Source organism: Pinus tabuliformis, chromosome 2_2 (assembly GCF_031772625.1).
Source record: "Pinus tabuliformis cultivar Carrire ecotype Pingquan chromosome 2_2, CPIR1, whole genome shotgun sequence".
Classification (NCBI taxonomy): Eukaryota; Viridiplantae; Streptophyta; class Pinopsida; order Pinales; family Pinaceae; genus Pinus; species Pinus tabuliformis.
In genome coordinates, this window is record NC_142300.1 from 1,123,615,942 (window position 1) to 1,123,635,401 (window position 19,460).

The following is a 19,460-nucleotide window of genomic DNA, read 5'->3' on the forward strand; positions in this document are numbered from 1 at the left end:
AAAGTTATGGAAATTCCAGCCATATTTTGAAAAAATTTGGTAGAATTTTTTTGTAAATCAAAGTAAAAGCTGTCAAATTTCATAAGTTTAGGTTCCCTAGAAGTTTTTGATGGTGCTGAATCCATTTCCACCATCAAAAACATGATTCAAACATTGCCTCTACAAGATCTTTTGAAATTTTTTTGCCTGGATTCTGACCACTTTTGGCTATCCATGCAATTCCTCCACCTCCGTAGACAACTCTGTTTCAAATTGTTCATCTCTATCTTGGATGAGTTCCTTTTCTAGGCTAGTGTAATTGAAATAATTATAACACATTTGAAACATTATATTTTGCATTGGTTTGTGTTATGTTGGACAAAACAACCAAAGCCAAAGTTGTTTGCAATGCTCCCCAATGATTTCCCTCTATCATTTTTTTCAAGGAAATGGCGGATGACCCACCAAAGGTGAAATTGAATGCAATCATAAGGTCATCTTGCAGAAGTGAATAATCTGCAATGAGTTTTAGATGCACGAGAGTTTGAATCCTTTGAATGATCCCTTGGCTTCATCGTTCACATTTGTGAATGTTAACATCAAACTTTGACCAACTATGTGTTATGGTGGTGTTTTATATAACGAAGCGTGGCACATAATTGGGCACACTTAGCGTCTTAGAAAAAGTAGCTCTTTGTTATAAACCCTTGGTGACATTTGGTTGCAAGGTTTGAGTGAGTTTAGCACCCTTTGATAACTAGTGATTCATTTGGTTCTTCGTGGCCTTATGTGCTTTTGCCCCTGAGATTATCACCAATGCTATGATGCATGAATAATTGACAACTATATGATAATCAGGTTGGGCATACCTATTATAATCCATGTGTGTTGGAATTTCTCGTATTTTTAGTTGGCCTCAATTGATCCACCGGGACCGCATTCTCTTTGGGTGTGCCAACTACCACAATTTGATGACCATTATATGAATTTGTATACTGAGGATTTTTTTAGAACAACAATAGCTTGGGCGTGACCTGAACTTGAGCATTTGGCACTTTATTTTGCACACTTGGCATTAGGGGTATTTCATTTTACTTTATTTTTGTTTGTTGTAGGTAGTAATACCACATTGATGGCATGAAAAAATCTCTTTGGTGTTTATATACACCTTCCTCCTCAGAAATATTGTCGCATTTTGCATAGACTTGCGCCCCTTGAGGGCTCCTCCCTTCACTTGGTTCTTGTGTATTGAACACTTTAGTACTGGCTTGTGAGCTTCGGTGTTGAAAAGGCTTTGAAATTGGGATACGAGCCCAACAATTTTTTACAAAAAGTTATAAGAAACTGTCAAAACACCTGAGAGCCAAAATTGGCTCTAAAAACCCATTTTTTATTTGCCAAATTTGTATAATTTTTCCCCAAATTCCAATGTTTTGTTTTTCACCACACTAGTACCAAAATTTTGCACTACAATATGACCAAAACCTATGACATTATAAAATTATCATGTGGGTAATCATTAAATCAACACTAGCAAATTATCTATCAGCGCATCCCAAAGTTGTTTAAAACTTAGAACATAAGATTACATTAAGTTTCCCATGAAACTTGAATTGTGATAAAAAATAAACTACGACCAAGGAGAAAATTATAATTGAAGGGAGCATCGATGACTTCAACATTATCATAAGCAGTTCCCCCCCTAGCTTGATGGAAAACTAAGGAAGAACACCCTAAGGAAAAAAGTGGTGTCCATCAAAGCCCTGTAAAGTGGCACTTGAATTAACGAGGGCTAGAGAACCAATAACTTTCTAGCATGACACTAACAAGACATAGGTAGAATACTCTTCATCCACAAAAGTGTGGTATATGTTACAATAAAAAAATGCACATTGGTATCTGAAAAGAAACCTAATGAGTGAGTCTAAACTAAGGAGTATCAATATCAAACATGATCAGACTAGACTCTGAGGGATCCATCCCTCCAATAGTAATCGATAAGGCTTTGTGTTGCATGGGGAAACTCTCCAAAACCTCAATGGTAGACATGGCACAAGGTGCTTGGGCTAAGTCTTTAATAATACTATAATACTAGGCATCCCATGCATTATGATTGTGTGTTGAATTTTAGACAACACCCTTAGGTTAGTGATATATTGGTTGCACAAGATTATCTAGCATGAGAGGTCCAATGGAAGTAGTAGGGGTGATAGATTCCTTAGAAGTATAACTCAATTCAGGAGGGTCATAGGATTTTTCTCTCGTAGTCAAATCAACATGAAATTGTAACATGTGAATAGGAACATTTCTTCTAGGACCATAATAATGTTTCACCCCATTCCCCCAGGAGGAGGTGGAGGAGCTTGTGCAACCATTTAATGTTGTCAACGGGTGGGTAATGGATGATTTATAATTGATGGCTATTGGGTGGTTTCCAGTGGCGTAGGAGGTGATGGAATTCATCCACATGAGGGAACTCATGAGTTAGGTGTTATCCCTTACAAATATTTCAAAGAAAATTAATATTTTGACAATGTTCACTTGTGCCCCCACCCTAGCTAGGTTGGTTTTGGCTTTTCTCCTGAGTAGGTTTTTTCTTTTTCTTTTTATTATTTTTATCGTCAACTTGCTGAGGATTCTTAGGCGATGTGAACTTAACCATAAGAACCTTGGAGGACTAGTTAGAAGAAGAGGGTGCTTGTTGAGAGCCAGTTTCAACTGTTGGGGGTTGAGAAGTGGACATCATTTTCCCTAGCTGAGCAAATAGCTGACTCCCAATATCAAAGGAAATGGAACCAATCACACCATCAGAGTGTGTTCTTGGCTAGGTTTCTTGTGAATCTAGAGAAGGTTAAGGAATATTAGGAATGATATCATAAATTATTCATGGCCGAGAGTAAATTAGATCAAGAAGTTGAGCCCATAATATTTTCTACTTCTTAGGAGTCGCCCCAAACATAAGGACATCCCTGACTATTTGTGGAAAAATGGATTGGGTGAACTAGTCTCTAAGTACACCATCAGGAAGCCTAGTTTGCACTAACCTCTTACATCTACACCACTCATGAATATGGTCAAAGATATGAGTAGCATTATATTTTTTTTAATTTAAAAAAATTTCGGTCCCAATATATTTCTTAGTTGGTAACTAAAAGTGGTTCAAGAAAGCACGAGCTAAGGAATCAATGTAACTATAGGATTTTTGATCAAGTTCAATGTACCATTTGGCGGCATCCTCTGTTAGGGTTATTTGAAAGAGTATCAACTTCACATAATCATCCACCAAATAGTTAGATGAACACCATAAATGAAAGGTAGTGATCTACGTGGAAGGAATCTCCCCTGGCTTACCATCAAACTTAGGAATATTGGAAGGTAACTTGGATGACATAGGTGGCCACCAAGGATCATGATCGATGGGGTCATTTGTCAACTTTTCCAAATATGGTAAATTGAGAGGTGTTAGAAGAGGAATCTATTGTTGACTAAATGAATCATAAGGGAAGTAACCCCTTAATAGACCATGTTGTCCCCTGTACCATAGTTAAAGGCAGAAGAGTGTGAACCAATTTTATAATTCATCCCAACATAATGGTATCCTACACTAATAGATGAGGTATAAGGATTATGGCCCCCAAGGTAAGTTTCATCAGAGATAAAATGACTCCATAGGCTTGGTTACAAACAATATTATATTTAACACCAGAGAAAAATCCTCCATGTGCAGAAGTATTGCCATAAGCATGAGAGCTCATAGGCATAGTTATAATAATGGGGACAGTACCCCTAGGTATATTATCCCCCCCCCCAAAGGAAAAGGATACTCAATAGTAGGGTGCCCCTCCAAACATAGAAATATACCGAGGTTGATAGGTACTGCCAAAAATAAAGTTTCCCCTAGCCTAGCTAGAAGCAACAAATGACCCTCACATCATGTTCCCATAAGTAAATATTCCCATGCTAAGTGTAGGAATCGTAGGTTGATATGTGTTAGGAATGAACGTCCGAGCTCCTGCAGATTAGCTAGGGTTTTCCCCCACTCCAAAAACAAAGCTAGAGGCAGGCATAAACACATACAAAGCTAGACAATGTGACAGGATCATAGACGTAACTGGTGGAATTCCCCAAGAAGATGTGAGAGTTGTAGAAGGATTTATGAATCACTCCACACAGATTAGTGGTAAACATGACAACGAAGCAGAGACAACCAATGTAGTGGGTAAAGAGGGACCCATCTCCCCCATAGAAGAAATAGTACATTCACTAGTAATTTGCTAATAAAAGTATGAAAAGGCTTCACAATTATTAGGATTCAGCTACACTAAAATGAGTCAAGAGGGTCCTTCAAAGATGGGTTATAGTGTAGCAAAGTAATTTTGTCAATTACCTAAAAAATTATAATATCTTCCTCCCTAGGACCAATATTACCCCCCCCCCATCTTGAGTACAATATAAGTACTCTATTATCAGAGTTAACGTGTGACTATGAGGTCATGGACCTTCCTCTTCGAGAGAAAGGCTTAATAGTCTATGAAAGTTTTTGAATTGAGGCTTCTGTGATCCATATCAATTTTATGAGAAAAAAAAATTCGGCGTAAATCACATGATAATACATTTTTTGACGTGTTTCGAACCAACGAGTGTGGTTCATCGTCAGGACAAGTTGAAGAATTAGATCATGACTACATGTTAAATAGGGATAGCAGATCTTCCAACGGCTAGGTTTGACTAGAAAATGGCTATATTAGACTAGACTATACAAACGACTATAATAAAACTATTTCTGGTTTCATAAGATCACAGTTATGGCTTTCACTACAGATATTTTCGCCCTCCCCGCAAAGGCGAATATGGCTTTCTACATTTGTGACAGGCGAGCAGTTTAGATCCGGCATCGGTAAGGTAGAGTGTTGTTTAACATGTAGCCATGATCTGATTCTTCAACTTTTCCAGATGATGAACCACACTCGTTGGTTCGAAACACATCGACAAATGTATTATCATGTGATTTACACCGAAAAAATATTTCTCATAGTCTGTGAAAATGTTCGTTATTTTTTTCAACCATAGTGAATATATGTTTATTAAAAAATTAAAATAATTAGCACACCCCTATGGCCAAAGTATAACTCAGACCAAACAACACTCTCTAAAAGAGACCTAACAGATAAGCACACACAAACCCGAGAGGTAGAGAAGGGACCTTCCCACTACGAAAGACTACTTGATTAAGGCATAGGTTGATAATGAAGATATGGTTGGAATCATTTTAACAGTGACCTGCTTAATGGATCTTAAGCCCGAGCATCAGTACTCGCACTCAAATATTATCAATATAGCACCCCCCCAAGAGAACCGGTGAGTTTGGCTTAAATATGCCATAGGTAAAACAAGGAAGACCCCCTTGCCATCACCTTGTGTAAGATTCCTAGGAAAGGCGACTAATTTAACCACCTACAATACACTTAAGTTGTATTCAAATATAAGGGAAAGGAAACTAAGCCCAAAACCCCCTAAGAGATTCCTCAAATTGAGGTGTACTCCTCCTAAGTGCTCCCCAAGTGTTATAGTAAAAGATGTCAATAATATATTTGTAATACATGTAAACCATCCCACCAAGACCAATGAAGTGGGTCATTTCACCTCGCTAGCCTTAATGTGACCTCGTGCACGACTTTTGTGAGAAAGGTTTCCCAAGAAACACGCAACAAAAAGTGGATTTTTCCTAACTAAATCAAGTTGCTAAGGGTTTTTTGTGGTATTGGAGGGGTTAACTTCACACTCCTATTCCAAGATCCTAGCCTAAGCTAATCTTGGTGTGCTACCAGTGAAAAAGAGAAAATATTGAATAGATTTTATTAAGCATTAATTTTAAGGGTTGCAGTTTACTCAAGAGGGTAATGGCATGAAACTCAGATGGTGTGAATCAACTCTTTAACAAAAATGCTAATGCAACTATATGACAATGCAAAATTTTTCTTTTCAATTTGACAAATCCTAGCTATAGGACGGAACAAAGTATTTTCCTTTTTAAAATGAAAATAAAAACTTCATACACTCTCAGTAAATAATCATATGGAATTCTTTTAGCTTATAGCAAATTAGAACCAAGAAAATAACACAAACCAATCACTCAAAAAGAGAGAAAAAATACCACCAAGCAAGAACATGAGACACTCAAAAGTTGTAAATTTGGCTTTGCAAACCAAAAATCACTCAAAAGAAATTAGAAAAAGAGTTAATAGATGGCAAAAACGTAAATTCAAATCAAGAATTATGGGCGTAGCTCAATGAATAGCAAAAACAATGATCTACACTGGTAAAAAACCAAAACCCTAATACAAGGAAAAAATAGAAAGGAGTGGGAATGCAAGACAGAAATTTGAATATGATATAATGAATAGATCCAATACACTCAGTTAATCCTTTCAAGCTCATATTTTCACAACCAAAATCAACAAAAAACTAAAGGCCTAGTGAAAGACAACAAATGCAAGCATAAAAATTCAAAAACACCCAACAATAAGAAAATAAATAGATCCAACAAGAGGCAAAAAACCAAAAGCATATCTAAACTAGATCTAAATCGTAAGAATAGTAGCAATACATATATTAAATTAAGAGCAAGGTCTTGAGGACAAGAGGTACAAAACCAAGCAAACGAAGTTTCAAGGAAACCACAAAACAGGTTAACCAACAGATCCAATTCAAGGTTCAAGCAAAAAATCATATCTAAGGTAGATCTAAGCTACAATAAACAATATAAATATTAATCCAAAAAGTAGCAACAAGATCTGAAGGAGAATATTTCAAATCTAGAAAAAATTAGGTTCAAAGATAAAACCTAAAGATGAAAAGAAAATAGAGCTAACTCAAAACACAACTTTCAAAACAATTGAAAGAGAGAAAAACTACAACAAAGAGAAAGAAAAAAAAAAAACTTGAAAGAGGAAATCAAAACTTGAGGGAAAAACCATAATTTTCTATAACTGCAAAGGCACAGAGTGTATAAAAAGAAACAAACACTAAGTGAATAGACCGTGACACTGTAAATCAACGCTTTGTAGATTGTTTTGAACCCACAAAAATGGAGAAAATGAATTAAAACAATGAATCCAAGTGATATCTAATAAAATATAAAATCAAGTAAGCAAATAAAAACCCAGAAAATGTTGCATACATACAAAGAACACAACAGAGCCGACATAAAGCCAAAAGCACAAAGGGAAGAAGAGATCTAAGCAAAAATAGGGTTGGATCTCATTGAAAGAACCAATTTTGCGATGGCTATGAATGCGTAGCCACAAGGAGCTATTTCTCCATGATATTTGTCCTAAATATCACCATAATGTAAGAGCAGGCAAGTAATCAATCAAATAAGAAAACAATTTCCTCATACAATGTCATACATCCATGCATATCCATTCAAGACTCATGAGTAAATGAGGAACTTGATCCCTCATAGGCTGATGATGGATGTTGAGCTTGATGTATATCAAAATACCTTCACCTTCACACAAGGATCTCACTCCAAACTACCCTTGATCCTATATCCTGCACACAATCACCACCAAACAAGGACAATTGACTTCTGTAGGGGCAAATTAGCTCATATAATAAACCAACATGAATATAATCAACAAAATGATAAATACATCAGAGGGGAATCAATAACTTGCATTAATAATCAAAATTGATACATGATATACCTTCAACACTAGGGTAGCTCCTTCTCTAACTTGGTAGCCTAGACTTCCCTTACCTCATATAGTGAAAGATCTCTCTGATAATGACCTCACTAGATCTCACTATGTCCACCACTCTAATAGAACTAGCTTGACGCTTTGGAACGATAGATATATATAGGCCTATAAGCCTCCCTAGGATGCACCTGGATGCTTAGGGGAAAGAGAAGTTAAGAAGCTTCCACAGTAATTTTCCCCTAGTTGAGTCATAAAGTTAATCTCTTGATTAGATCTCCTAAGGAATAAGCAATTCGAGAAGCGGACTATATGTGTTTCCATGAAAAGGTGAGATAGGGTCAATCTGCTTAGGCATAAGGTTAGAAGCCTGCAACACTAGTGAATCTACGCCCTGTCTAGCATAGTAAGTCAATGGAATTAGATAAATTTAGGCAAAATAAAGGGCCAAATCCATGCCAAAAGGTCAACAATATAAGAGCTCATGTATACTAACACTTGTGGAAAATAGGCTGATAACAATGGTCCAATACTAAAATAATACATGGTACAACATGGGATCTGATGGATTTGTTTAGATCCAATCTTATAAGGATATAGTGTTGTTATAGTTGGAATAAAAGAGTGCAGTTAGCCATGGGTTGGTGTTATGCAACCAGCTCACAAATAGATAGATCAAACGAATTAAAAATAATCCTCTTTGAGGGGGGAGCCTCATTTACATTACATAAATGAAAAATTATTGGATGATGCAAATGACAAGACCTCCTTTGTATATATAGGAGTCTAAGGGGTCACAATATAATCAGAGCCTACATAACAATAATAATGTAAGGGCACAACAATAACAATAATGGGATTCTATGGGGCACAAAAATAACAATCAGGGGGATACACTAGTATTATAGGGACCTAAAATTGCCCTCTCCTTCAAAAAAGTGTTGTCCTCGACGCTTGAGTAGTTATGGATGCTTATGTATAAAATTCTCATCGTCCCATGTGGAATCTTCAACGGGTAAGTTTTTTCACTTAATGAGATACTCTGAAATTGATCGATTGCATAGCTATCAGGTTCTTGTTTCCATGACGACTTTAGGCTCAAGTATAATTTTTCTTTATCATCGAGTTCTGGAAACATTATTTGAACTGGAACCTTGTCATCAATAACCCTCTTTAAGCATGAAACATTGAAAACTGGGTGTACCGGCGAAGATGTAGGCAACTCCAATTTGTATGCCATAGTACTAATCTTTTAAAACACCTTGTAAGGACCATAGTAATTGGGTGATAAATTATTATCCTTCTTAGCTTCCTTGAGAGACATTTGTTAGTATGGTTGTAGCCATAAAGATACCCAGTCGCCTACATCAAAACTTCTTTCACTACGATGATGATCTACCTATTGTTTCATTTGATTCTCCGCCAGAGTGAGGTTATCCTTTAAGAGTTGGAGAACTTGTTGTTGATGATCTATGTGATCTTCCACTACTTGAACCTTAGAAATTTATCTTAAATAAGATGTGACAGATGGTGGATGATATCCATAAATTGCCATAAATGTGGTCATTTTTGTTGCAGTATGGAAGGAAGTGTTATACCACCATTCAACTAGAGGTAACCACTTGATCCATTTTGTTTGTTTATTAAATACAAAGCAACAAAGATTTCCTTCCAAACATTTGTTTACTATCTCAATTTGGCCATTGGATTGAGGATGATAAGATGAGCTATGCGCTAATTGAGTACCAAGACAAGAAAATAATTTCGCCCAAAAATTTCGAGTGAAAATAGGATCTCTATCACTTACTATAATCTTTGGGTTTCCATGAATATTTTGAATTTTTTCCGTAAATGCAGTAGAAACTGTATTGGAATTAAAAGGATAAGATAATGCACGAAAGTGTGCATACTTGGTAAGTCTATCAAATACCACCATGATGACGCTCTTTCCTTCAGACTTGGGTAAACCTGTGATAAAATCCATTGATACCTCCCCCCAACGTTGACTTGGAATGGCTAAAGGTTGTAATAGACCCGAGGTCTTAATTTTCCAACCTTTATTTTGTTGGAAAACCAAACATTCTGCCACAAGCTTCTAGATATCAGATTTAAGGCCATCCCAAAAAAAGCCCTTCTTGACCCTATTGTAAGTTTTTTAAAATAATGAGTGCCCTCCTAAGGGAGAGGTTTTCAATTCCAAAAGAATGTTTTGTTTGAGTTGGGAATTCTTACAAAGATATAAGTGATATTTTTACAATAATCATGTATTGGAATCTTGTTGCAACTTTGAATGAGTGACCACACCTCTTCATCATTCTTATATTCATCTCATGCTTTGGTTATCCACTCAGGTTGGATAATAGGAATGGCACAAAGAAATGCTTCCACATCCTCATCCTTTCTTGAGAGTGCATCTGCAAAAACATTTTGCTTCCCTTTTTTGTATATGATTTTAAATTCATAACCCGACATCTTTGTCACCTATTTTTGCTGCTCTTCTGAAGATAATATTTGTTCCAAAAATTATTTAAGACTATCATGATTTTTTTTTTACCTTGAAGTGTCTTCCCACTAGGTAAGGTCGTCATTGCTTTAGTGCATGTAGTATTGCAAACATTTCCTTCTCATAAATAGGTTTGTGTAAATACTTTCCTTTGATCAGACGACTTTCAGAAGCAATGGGTCTTCTTTCTTGCATTAAAACAACACCAATTCCATTTTCTAAGGCATCACATTCCACAACAGAAAAAAATTGTGAAGTCTGACGTAGCTAAGACCAGTGCTTGGCACATTACCTCTTTAAGATGTTCAAAGGCATTTGTTGCTTCTAGAATCCAAGAAAATGCATATTTCTTTAGTAATGATGTTAGAGGTGCCGCTATTCTCCCATAATTCTTAACAAACTTGTGATAATACCCTATCAACCTGTGAAATCCTCAAAGATGATTTATGGTTGTGGGGATTTTCCATTCCTTAATGGCTTTTATTTTGTTAGGGTCTACCTTAACACCCTCATGAGATACAATATGACCCAAATATTCCACCTCCTGTACTCCAAAGAAACATTTGCAAGTTTTTGAATATAATTGTTTCTCCTCCAATATTTTGAACACCATGTCAACATGTTGAAGAAGATCCTTCCAAGACTTATTGTAGATTAGTATATCATCAAAAAATACCTACACAAATTTTCTAAGGAAGGGATTTAAAATGGAATTCATCAAACCTTGAAATGTGGAATGTGCATTAGTGAGGCCAAAAGGCATGACCGAAAATTCATAAGGACCCTCATGAGTTATGAATGATGTTTTAGTAATTTTTTCAATCTTCGTTCTAATTTGATGATATCCTAAACGAAGATCCAACTTGGTGAAGTAAATTGCTCCATGTAATTCATCAATGAACGGAATGGGAAAATTATCTTTAATAGTGACCTTGTTGAGCTCCCTATAATCTAGACACATATGCCATGATCCATCCTTCTTGTGCACAAATACTACTTGATAAGAGAAAGAACTTTGACCAGGTTTAATTATACTAGCCTCTAGCATTTTTGCAACCATATGTTCAATTTCACGCTTTTGGGCATAAGGATATCTGTAAGGTCTGATGTTTGGAGGAACACTTCCTGGAACCAAATGAATAGAATGATCATGATCACGAATATTTGGGATGCCTTTCGGAGTCTAAAACACCTTGGAATGATTGTCCAATACCTTTTGGAGATCTAGAGAAATAAATGATTTCGATGTTTGAACCTCTAGTGAGCACAATTGTGCAATTACACCTCGTTTTTATTTATTTAGAAGCTTTTTCATGCCATTGGATTTAATTATCTTTCCTGGTTTCCCTGTGATACCCCTTAATTCAACTTCCTTTCCTTCCCAGAAAAAATTCAATAAAAGTTCTTGAAAATTGAAATCTATCGTCCCTAAATATTGTAACCATTGGACTCCTAGTACAACATCAACACCACCCATTGGAATGGAAAGGATTGGACTTGTTAGCTTTGCTACATATCTTTGATATTGGAGGATCAAAAGTGAGCTTGGTTGGTTCAGTTATGCTTCAAACGAGCTCATAATGGTTATTTTTGCCTTTTTCCTTTGCCCCGCCCATTCTCACTTCATCTGTGTTTCCTCTGTTGTTGCAAGCCCCGAGCGCTAAAGTCAAAAACCCCATAAATCCTTAGTCATGTGTCTTTGTGCCTTATAGAATCATCTCCTTTAATTACGATCGTCGATTTCCGCACGCCGATCCAACGGATCTTGTCGTGCCTGACATAGAGACCCACGTGATTGAATCCCCGCCATCCGATCATCTCCAACAGAGATCCAACAACAGATGCTCTCCCCGTGCCCACAAAAAGATGAAATGTTAACGTGCGATGGAAAGTGGTTTTCCTCTCTCCTCCGCTGCAATGCATCACGCGCCGAATGGAATTGTGCGCCCTTGCTCTTTACCGCCCAACGCCCCGAAGGCGGTGCGATCGATACCACTTACCACTTCACCTCATGACCCTCCTCAATAACCACCGTGCGCTTTCGCCGCCCGACCACCGTTGGATCTGTCCACCTGAGATCCAACGGCCCACATTCGCTCCACTCCCACCTCTTCCGATACCCTCTGCCAAGCCATCTCTGTCGTCTATCCTCTTGATCTGATGGTCAATCTTTCTCCCTCATCCAGCTCATCCATTCGCCACGAAGTCCATGTTCCTTGACCATTCCGTGTGCCTGAAGGACGAAGGTGACCGGCTTACCAGTACCAGTTGTAGTTGCTCCTCAACAACCACATTTAACAGACAGTATGGCCGAAGAGAAAAAGGACAGAGCATGAGCATGTAACTGCATTTAGCAGTTATGGAACTTCATGGATATGAACACTCCAGCTGCCTCAGAGGACATCAGAGCACCCAAGAAGGTCAGATGCACCCACTAAGACAAGTAAATGCACTCAGAGACTCCATCAGGCAGTTAAATGCAGTTGGTGGTCAATTACGACCCCTCCATACCTGACATGGCCAAGTTCCTTTGTAATGAAGCTCTATATATACCCACAAACAAGATGTAATCAAGGTTGATAGTTGATGTTTTGATGTAAGGTTCAATTTTTGGAGACTATAACTATTTTGACACTCGCAGCATCTCGTCTTCATTTTCAGCTAATACAAGCTTATTTTGCTGTTAATTGCTCACTTTCCATTTATCTTCTCTTCCAAGGTGTGCCTGATATGCTGTATTCCTAAACTCTTGATGTTTAGCATTAGAGTAGTTATCATCCTATCTCTGTGTTAAAGTCTTGTATTTATCATTGAATGAGTTATTCAGGTTTCTCTTCATCTAGTGCCAGAGAGTTGTCATCCTGTCTGTGCATTGGTAGATTAGATTAGCAGACTTCTTTACTGGTTGCAGCCGGCCATCACATGGTCTTGTGCATCTGCTGGTGTGGTCAGTATTTTCCATATTCACCCAATCTGAGTAGTTGGTGGTCTAGAGCCTTGTAGTCTGGGGGTGTTCACACATGTCTGGAGTCAAGCAAAGTAGAAGTGGTTATCTGGCTTGGACAAGCATCATTCCTTCCATTCATCCATTTGCAACAATAAGTTTAATTTATATGTTACCAGGCATCTCCGAGCTTGAACCTAGGAGAGTTTCTTGGAATCCAAACATAATAGGCGCCGTTTCCGGGGAGAGGAGATTGAAGCTCAGCTTCCTTGGGATAACGACATAGTTTCAGCTTTGATGATAGACAAAGTCTGGACACATTTTTTGTTGTAATCATCTATCTGGCGACTCTACTATAGGGAAAATTTTAAGAACCACCCTAAATTTATATGTATAATAAATGGGGTAATCCCCATGATACATAGGAAAAATGGGAGGTGATTGTATCAATAATATAATATTTATATATACTTTTTTTGGCGAATCTCTCACCAAATTAGATTATCTTTTACAATGATGGAGAATTTTTCACTGAATTATAAAATCTTGTAAGATCTTGGCAAATATTTTACTAAATAATAAAACATTGTGAAGTCTTCGCAAATGTTTTGTTAAAGTATGAAACCATATATGATAATAAGAAAACATATTCATTAAACTGTAATATACTAACATACATGTTTGGAAAAAAGAAACATAATTCTCTCTTCCTACAAATAATGTTCCAAGTTTCAGTGGTCATGTTTGTCAAGGTTCTTACAATACACTCTTTCATATCCTTCTATTATTTTTGATAATATTCCACAACAAAGTTCTTGTAGGTGTTGATATTAACAACGAGTTTTGTCAAGGTAGGAGAGATTAATCTTTTCTCTACAACTTTTGTCAAACTACCACTTTTTTCAAGTTATCAAATTTCTTTCTTATTCCATAGACTCCAATTGCGAGATTAAAAAAGACACATCAAGTTTGTTTACCCCAACACGCCAACAAGTAGCAAGCCCCAATTATATTATATAAGAAAGTATTAGGTATCCCAAAGGCTTGAAGGGGATCTAATTGAAAGAAGTGACCATTATGAGAATCCTTCCAATCAATATATGAATATATAAATGTAGATTTATTATTATTTTAATTGGAAATCTTCAATTAAATATCTCTCCCAATCTAAATTGCTTATTAGCATAATTCACTACCCTCATAGGTCTCGCATTTTTTAACAACGTTGTAACATGTAGATTAATTTCCTTTTTGGTGAAAAATCTCCACCTTTTAGGAAAATATGGTGCAGTGGCTCCAACCCCTACAGATCATTAGGACAAACTAAGAATAGAACAGAAGATTAAAGGTTGTACAAACCAACTTATTTTTCAAACAACTAATCCAACATCAGTACCTAAACTTTTTCATGAAGATATCATATTGATAATGTTTGAAAAATGGTGAGAAATCTTCTGTGAGGGTGATGTGGAAAGAGTGATAAGGTTTCATTGTTTTGAATATTTTTTGTTAAATCAGAAAAAAGTAAAAAACCAATATTAATGGAGATATCCGTATTTTTTATTAAATTTTGTGAAGTGACTAAAAGTAGCTTTAACCATTCACCTTAAGATGTTTTTACAATATAATTTCCTAAGTCTATTTAATATCTTGATTATCATAAAAACCAACCTATATCCATCTTAACTCCACATCTACCACTCTTAGGAGGATGAAATCTATTTATCCCTTGGAGCACTTGGTAGACCCAGAATTAAGATGGATCTAAGATGATGGAATTTCCCCTTTAAATAGTCTATGCTCACATGAATACCATGGTATTACTATGGGTCAATACCGTGGGTTATCAGAGCTTAAAAATTACTATTAGTAATTTATAAAAATTAATAAAATTAATAATTGATTTTTATTTTATTTTTTATTTTAACCAAGTTATAATGTTTAAGATACATTAAATTACAACATCCATTTTTACTCTTGATCCACCAAGCCCAGAGAGGGATCAAATATTTTTTCTCTCTGTGCTAGTTTTCATATCATGATATTCGACCCCTCTCGGGGCTTAGTAGATGTAAAGATGGATCTATGCTGGTTTAATTCCCCCATTTAAATAGGTTACATTCCACGTGAATACCATGGGTCAATACCATGTGCCATTTTTTTTATTAATACTAATATTAGGGTTAATAATGTTTGTTTGCATGGTATTAATAATAATCTAGCCCATGGTATTTGGCCCATAGAATTTTGCCCACAGGTTTCACCTAAATATAACGCATTTTTTGAGTGTTCGTAAATATAAGGTGACTTATGGAGTAAATATTAAAAAAAAATTGTTTTATTTGTTTACCATACCTCTCGTTTATTTATATTTTTATTAATTTACCATACCTCTCTTACAAATATGGTATTTGGCCCATAGGATTCACTTAAATAAAACCTCTTTTTTGAGCCTTCATAAATAGAAAGAGGGTTATGGACTAAATATAAAAAGAGGTTTTATTTATTTACCATACGGCTAGTTTATTTATATTTTTATTTATTTACCATACCTTTTGAGTAAGTATTAAAAGAGGTTTTATTTATTTACCATACCTCCACTTTATTTATATTTTTATTTGTTTACACCCTTGCATGTATATAAGGTGACTTATGGAGTAAATATAAAAAATGTTTTATTTATTTACCATACCTCTCAATTATTTATATTTTTATTTATTTACCATACCTCTTTTATAAATATGGTATTTGGCCCATAGGATTCACTTAAATAAAACCTATTCTTGAAAATTAGGGCAAATGGAAGGTTGTAACTCCTAATTTCAAGGGCTAAATTTACCTTTTTTACCCTCTCCCTCAAAATAAGGTGGGCTATTTGAGGCGATTTGTAAAAATGTACTATGATACAAAATATTCGCCCACTAAAAATTTAAAACCCCTTAATTTCGCCTAAGGGCGAACATTCGCCCCTAAAATTTTCCATGCTCTACTGGAGGACCAACCTAGTGGCGACTCCACATTACAGTTATGGCTCAGTTTGTGAGGCATACTCGAAGAAATCCTCAGAAATCACCAGCTGACCCAGTGCCTGACCCTGAGAAGATTGTTAAGCAAGGAAAAACATCACAGAAAGGAGCATCAGGATCAGGTAAGCCTAAACAATTTTATGTATCTCTGCAAGAGAAGATTATAACTGAGAATGTACAGCTTGAAGATACAGAGCCTAGCATTGTTAATGAAGAAATACCCTTAGAGATTCATAAAGCTCCTTGTTCATTAAGTTCCCCTTTGGATCTCAGTCCAAAGAAAGCCTCCCATATAGTCCATCATATTCCTTTGTCCTTGACATCTATTTCACTACTCCCTACCATTCAATATGTCGGTATCCTTCCACCTACCCCAGTCATGGCAGGCCAACAAGCACCCACAAAGATGGAAAGAATCATAGTTGCTAGGTATGGACCCTTGGTCTTGCCCGTTCCTTTGAATGCCATGCCTGCAGGAGAGTATCAGAAATACATGCCTAAGTTCACTGGTACAGAGGGAGTAACAGTTGAAGAACACCTTGAGTCTTTTTATAGTTATGCTGATAACCTAGATATCAGTGAAGATGATGTCTGGATGAGAGTATTTGTCCAAAGCCTTGATGGAGAGGCTAGAAAATGGTTTAGAGAATTGACCCCTAGGTCTATAGCAGACATTGAAGCATTAGATGATGTATTTTTGAAGCATTGGGGAGATAAAAAAGACCTGCTATATTACCATACCGAGTTTGGAAATCTCAAGAGGGAAAATGGGGAATCATTATCTGATTTCAATAAAAGGTTTAATCATATGTATAGTAAGATACCAGCTGAAGTAAAGCCTACCCCCACCTCTGCCAAACTCACTTATGCTAATGCTTTTGACTCTGATTTTTTCCTGCTGTTGAGAGAAAGAAGATGTGCCACTCTGGCCGAAATGCAGGATGCAGCCCTAGAGGTAGAGTCTAATATCTTGGCTGCAAAAAAGCTCAAAGGTCATGCCAATAGAAGGAGGCAGAGAGGTGAGGCTTCTCCTTCCTATGCTTCATCTTCAAAACCTAAATTAGACAAAAGGACTAAAATGATAGAGTCATTGGCTGCTGAAATATCCAAGCTGAAGGTTGAGCAGAGCTCTAGAAAGGCAAGGCTTCCAAACACATTTGCTGCAAGAAACCAAAATCCATTCAAAAGAGCAAATGATCAATTGCAGATCATTCAGAGGGTTAAAGAAGCCGGTGAAGAACAAAAGGTTAAGGCTCCTTTCCAAAGCGTGGTCATGGAGGAGGAACAGTTTGAAGAAGAGGATGAAATCCATTGCATGGAAGATAAGGGCAGTGCTACCTTCTTGACATTGGCTGCCTATGAAGAATCATTACTCTAGGACCAAACCGGTCAAGAGTGGGACAGAGAGGCTATTCTACAAACTGATAAACATCAAAGATATAATCTGAGGTCAAGATCAAGCAATGTCAAGGAGAATCCCACCCAAAGAGCTACTATTCCCACAGAGCATCAGAACATCAAACAGAAAAGGCCAACAACTAACCCAGTCATCCTCAAAGCACCAGCTCAAGAAGTAAGAGTTCCTGACAAGTCCCCTTCCCCTTTCAGCTTTGAATCAGAAGTCCAAAAGTTAAAAATATTTGTGCCTCTGATAGAACTTGCAAAGAGTGAAGTTTTTAGAAAGCCTATCCTTGATGCTCTTGAGCTGAAAGCCATGCAAGCCTCCACTGACTATGTCAATTTGTAAGATGACAAACTTGCAATTGTGCTTAGCCCAATGATTGAACCTGCTTATGATAATTCCCCATCATTTTATGTCTCCTTGACCATTCATGAAAAAATCCTCCACAATTGCCTGTTGGACACAGGGGCCAACCACAATCTAATGCCCAAAGCTGTCATGGAAGAGTTAGGCCTTGATATTACCAGACCTTATCATGATCTATTCTCCTTTGATTCAAGAAAGGTGAAATGTCTGGGGTTGATCAAAGATATATCTATTACCCTAACTTAGTTGCCCATGAAGAGCATGATGATGGACATTGTGGTAGCATATGTCCCCCCTAAGTTTGGCATGTTGCTATCTAGAGGGTGGATTAAGAGACTAGGTGGGACGTTACAGAATGATCTATCTTATGCCACTATCCCAGTCTTTGGGGGAGAAAGCAGGAGATTATATAGAGAGGCACAGCTGGCATACATCATCAGTGATGAGAAGAATCCTTCTAATCATCCTATCTATGTTGTGGACACTGACTTTGGGGCATGCATTCTCCAAATTGAAGAATCTCATAAGGCCTCAATGCAGCTCAAGAAACCAATAGTTCAGGCCTTGGGAGAGCAAGGAAGTTAGGTTTGGGAGATGTTTTTTGATGGAGCATGTTCAAGGGAAACTGCAGGAGCAGGGGTGGTGCTGATATCTCCAAAACAAGAAAGCACACATCTGTCTTTTAAGCTGGCTTTCCAAGTCACCAACAATATAGCAGAGTATGAGGCTCTGATATTGGGTCTTAACGTAGCTAAAGACAGAGGAATAAAAAACATAAAGGTGTTTGGAGATGTTGATCTCATCATTCAGTAAGTGAACAAAACATTTCAAGCAAGGCACCCAAGGCTGAAAGCATACAGAGATGAGGTATGGAGACTGAAAGACTCTTTTGATAGTTTTTGTATCTCATATATTCCTAGAATAAAAAATCAGCTCGCTGATTCCCTTGCTGTGTCTGCTAGCATGTTTATCCCTCCCATGCCTCCCAGACTAGTTTATGAAGTTCAAATGAAATATAGACCATCCTTGCCTGATAATGTCCAGCATTGGAAAGTTTTTGAGGATGATGATGAGGTAAAAAGGTTTCTGCAAGTCATTGATGAATTCTCTGAAATGAAAATTGATCAAGAGAATGAAGCCTTGGAGGAAAACCCCCAGCCCCAGCTTAGAAACAAAATTGGAAAAGATAGCATTGTCCAGTTGCCCAGCAATCAGATACCTAAAGGTCTAGTTCCCTTAGAAAAGTTGTTTGACCAGAATGATGTGCCTTATAAGGCTGCCCAAAAATAAGATCAATCTGCAATCTATAAGCATAACATAGGGAGTCCAGAGCATCCAAGATACATAAATCTGTCCACCCATCTATCTGCTACCCAAAGTTCTGAGTACTGCAATTTAATGAAGCAATTTGCTGATGTTTTTGCCTAGGAATATAGTGACCTAAAAACATATGACAAAAAGATCATCCAGCATAAAATTCCTTTAGAGAAAGACACCATCCCTTTTAAACAAAAATTGAGGCCCATAAATCCTTTGCTCC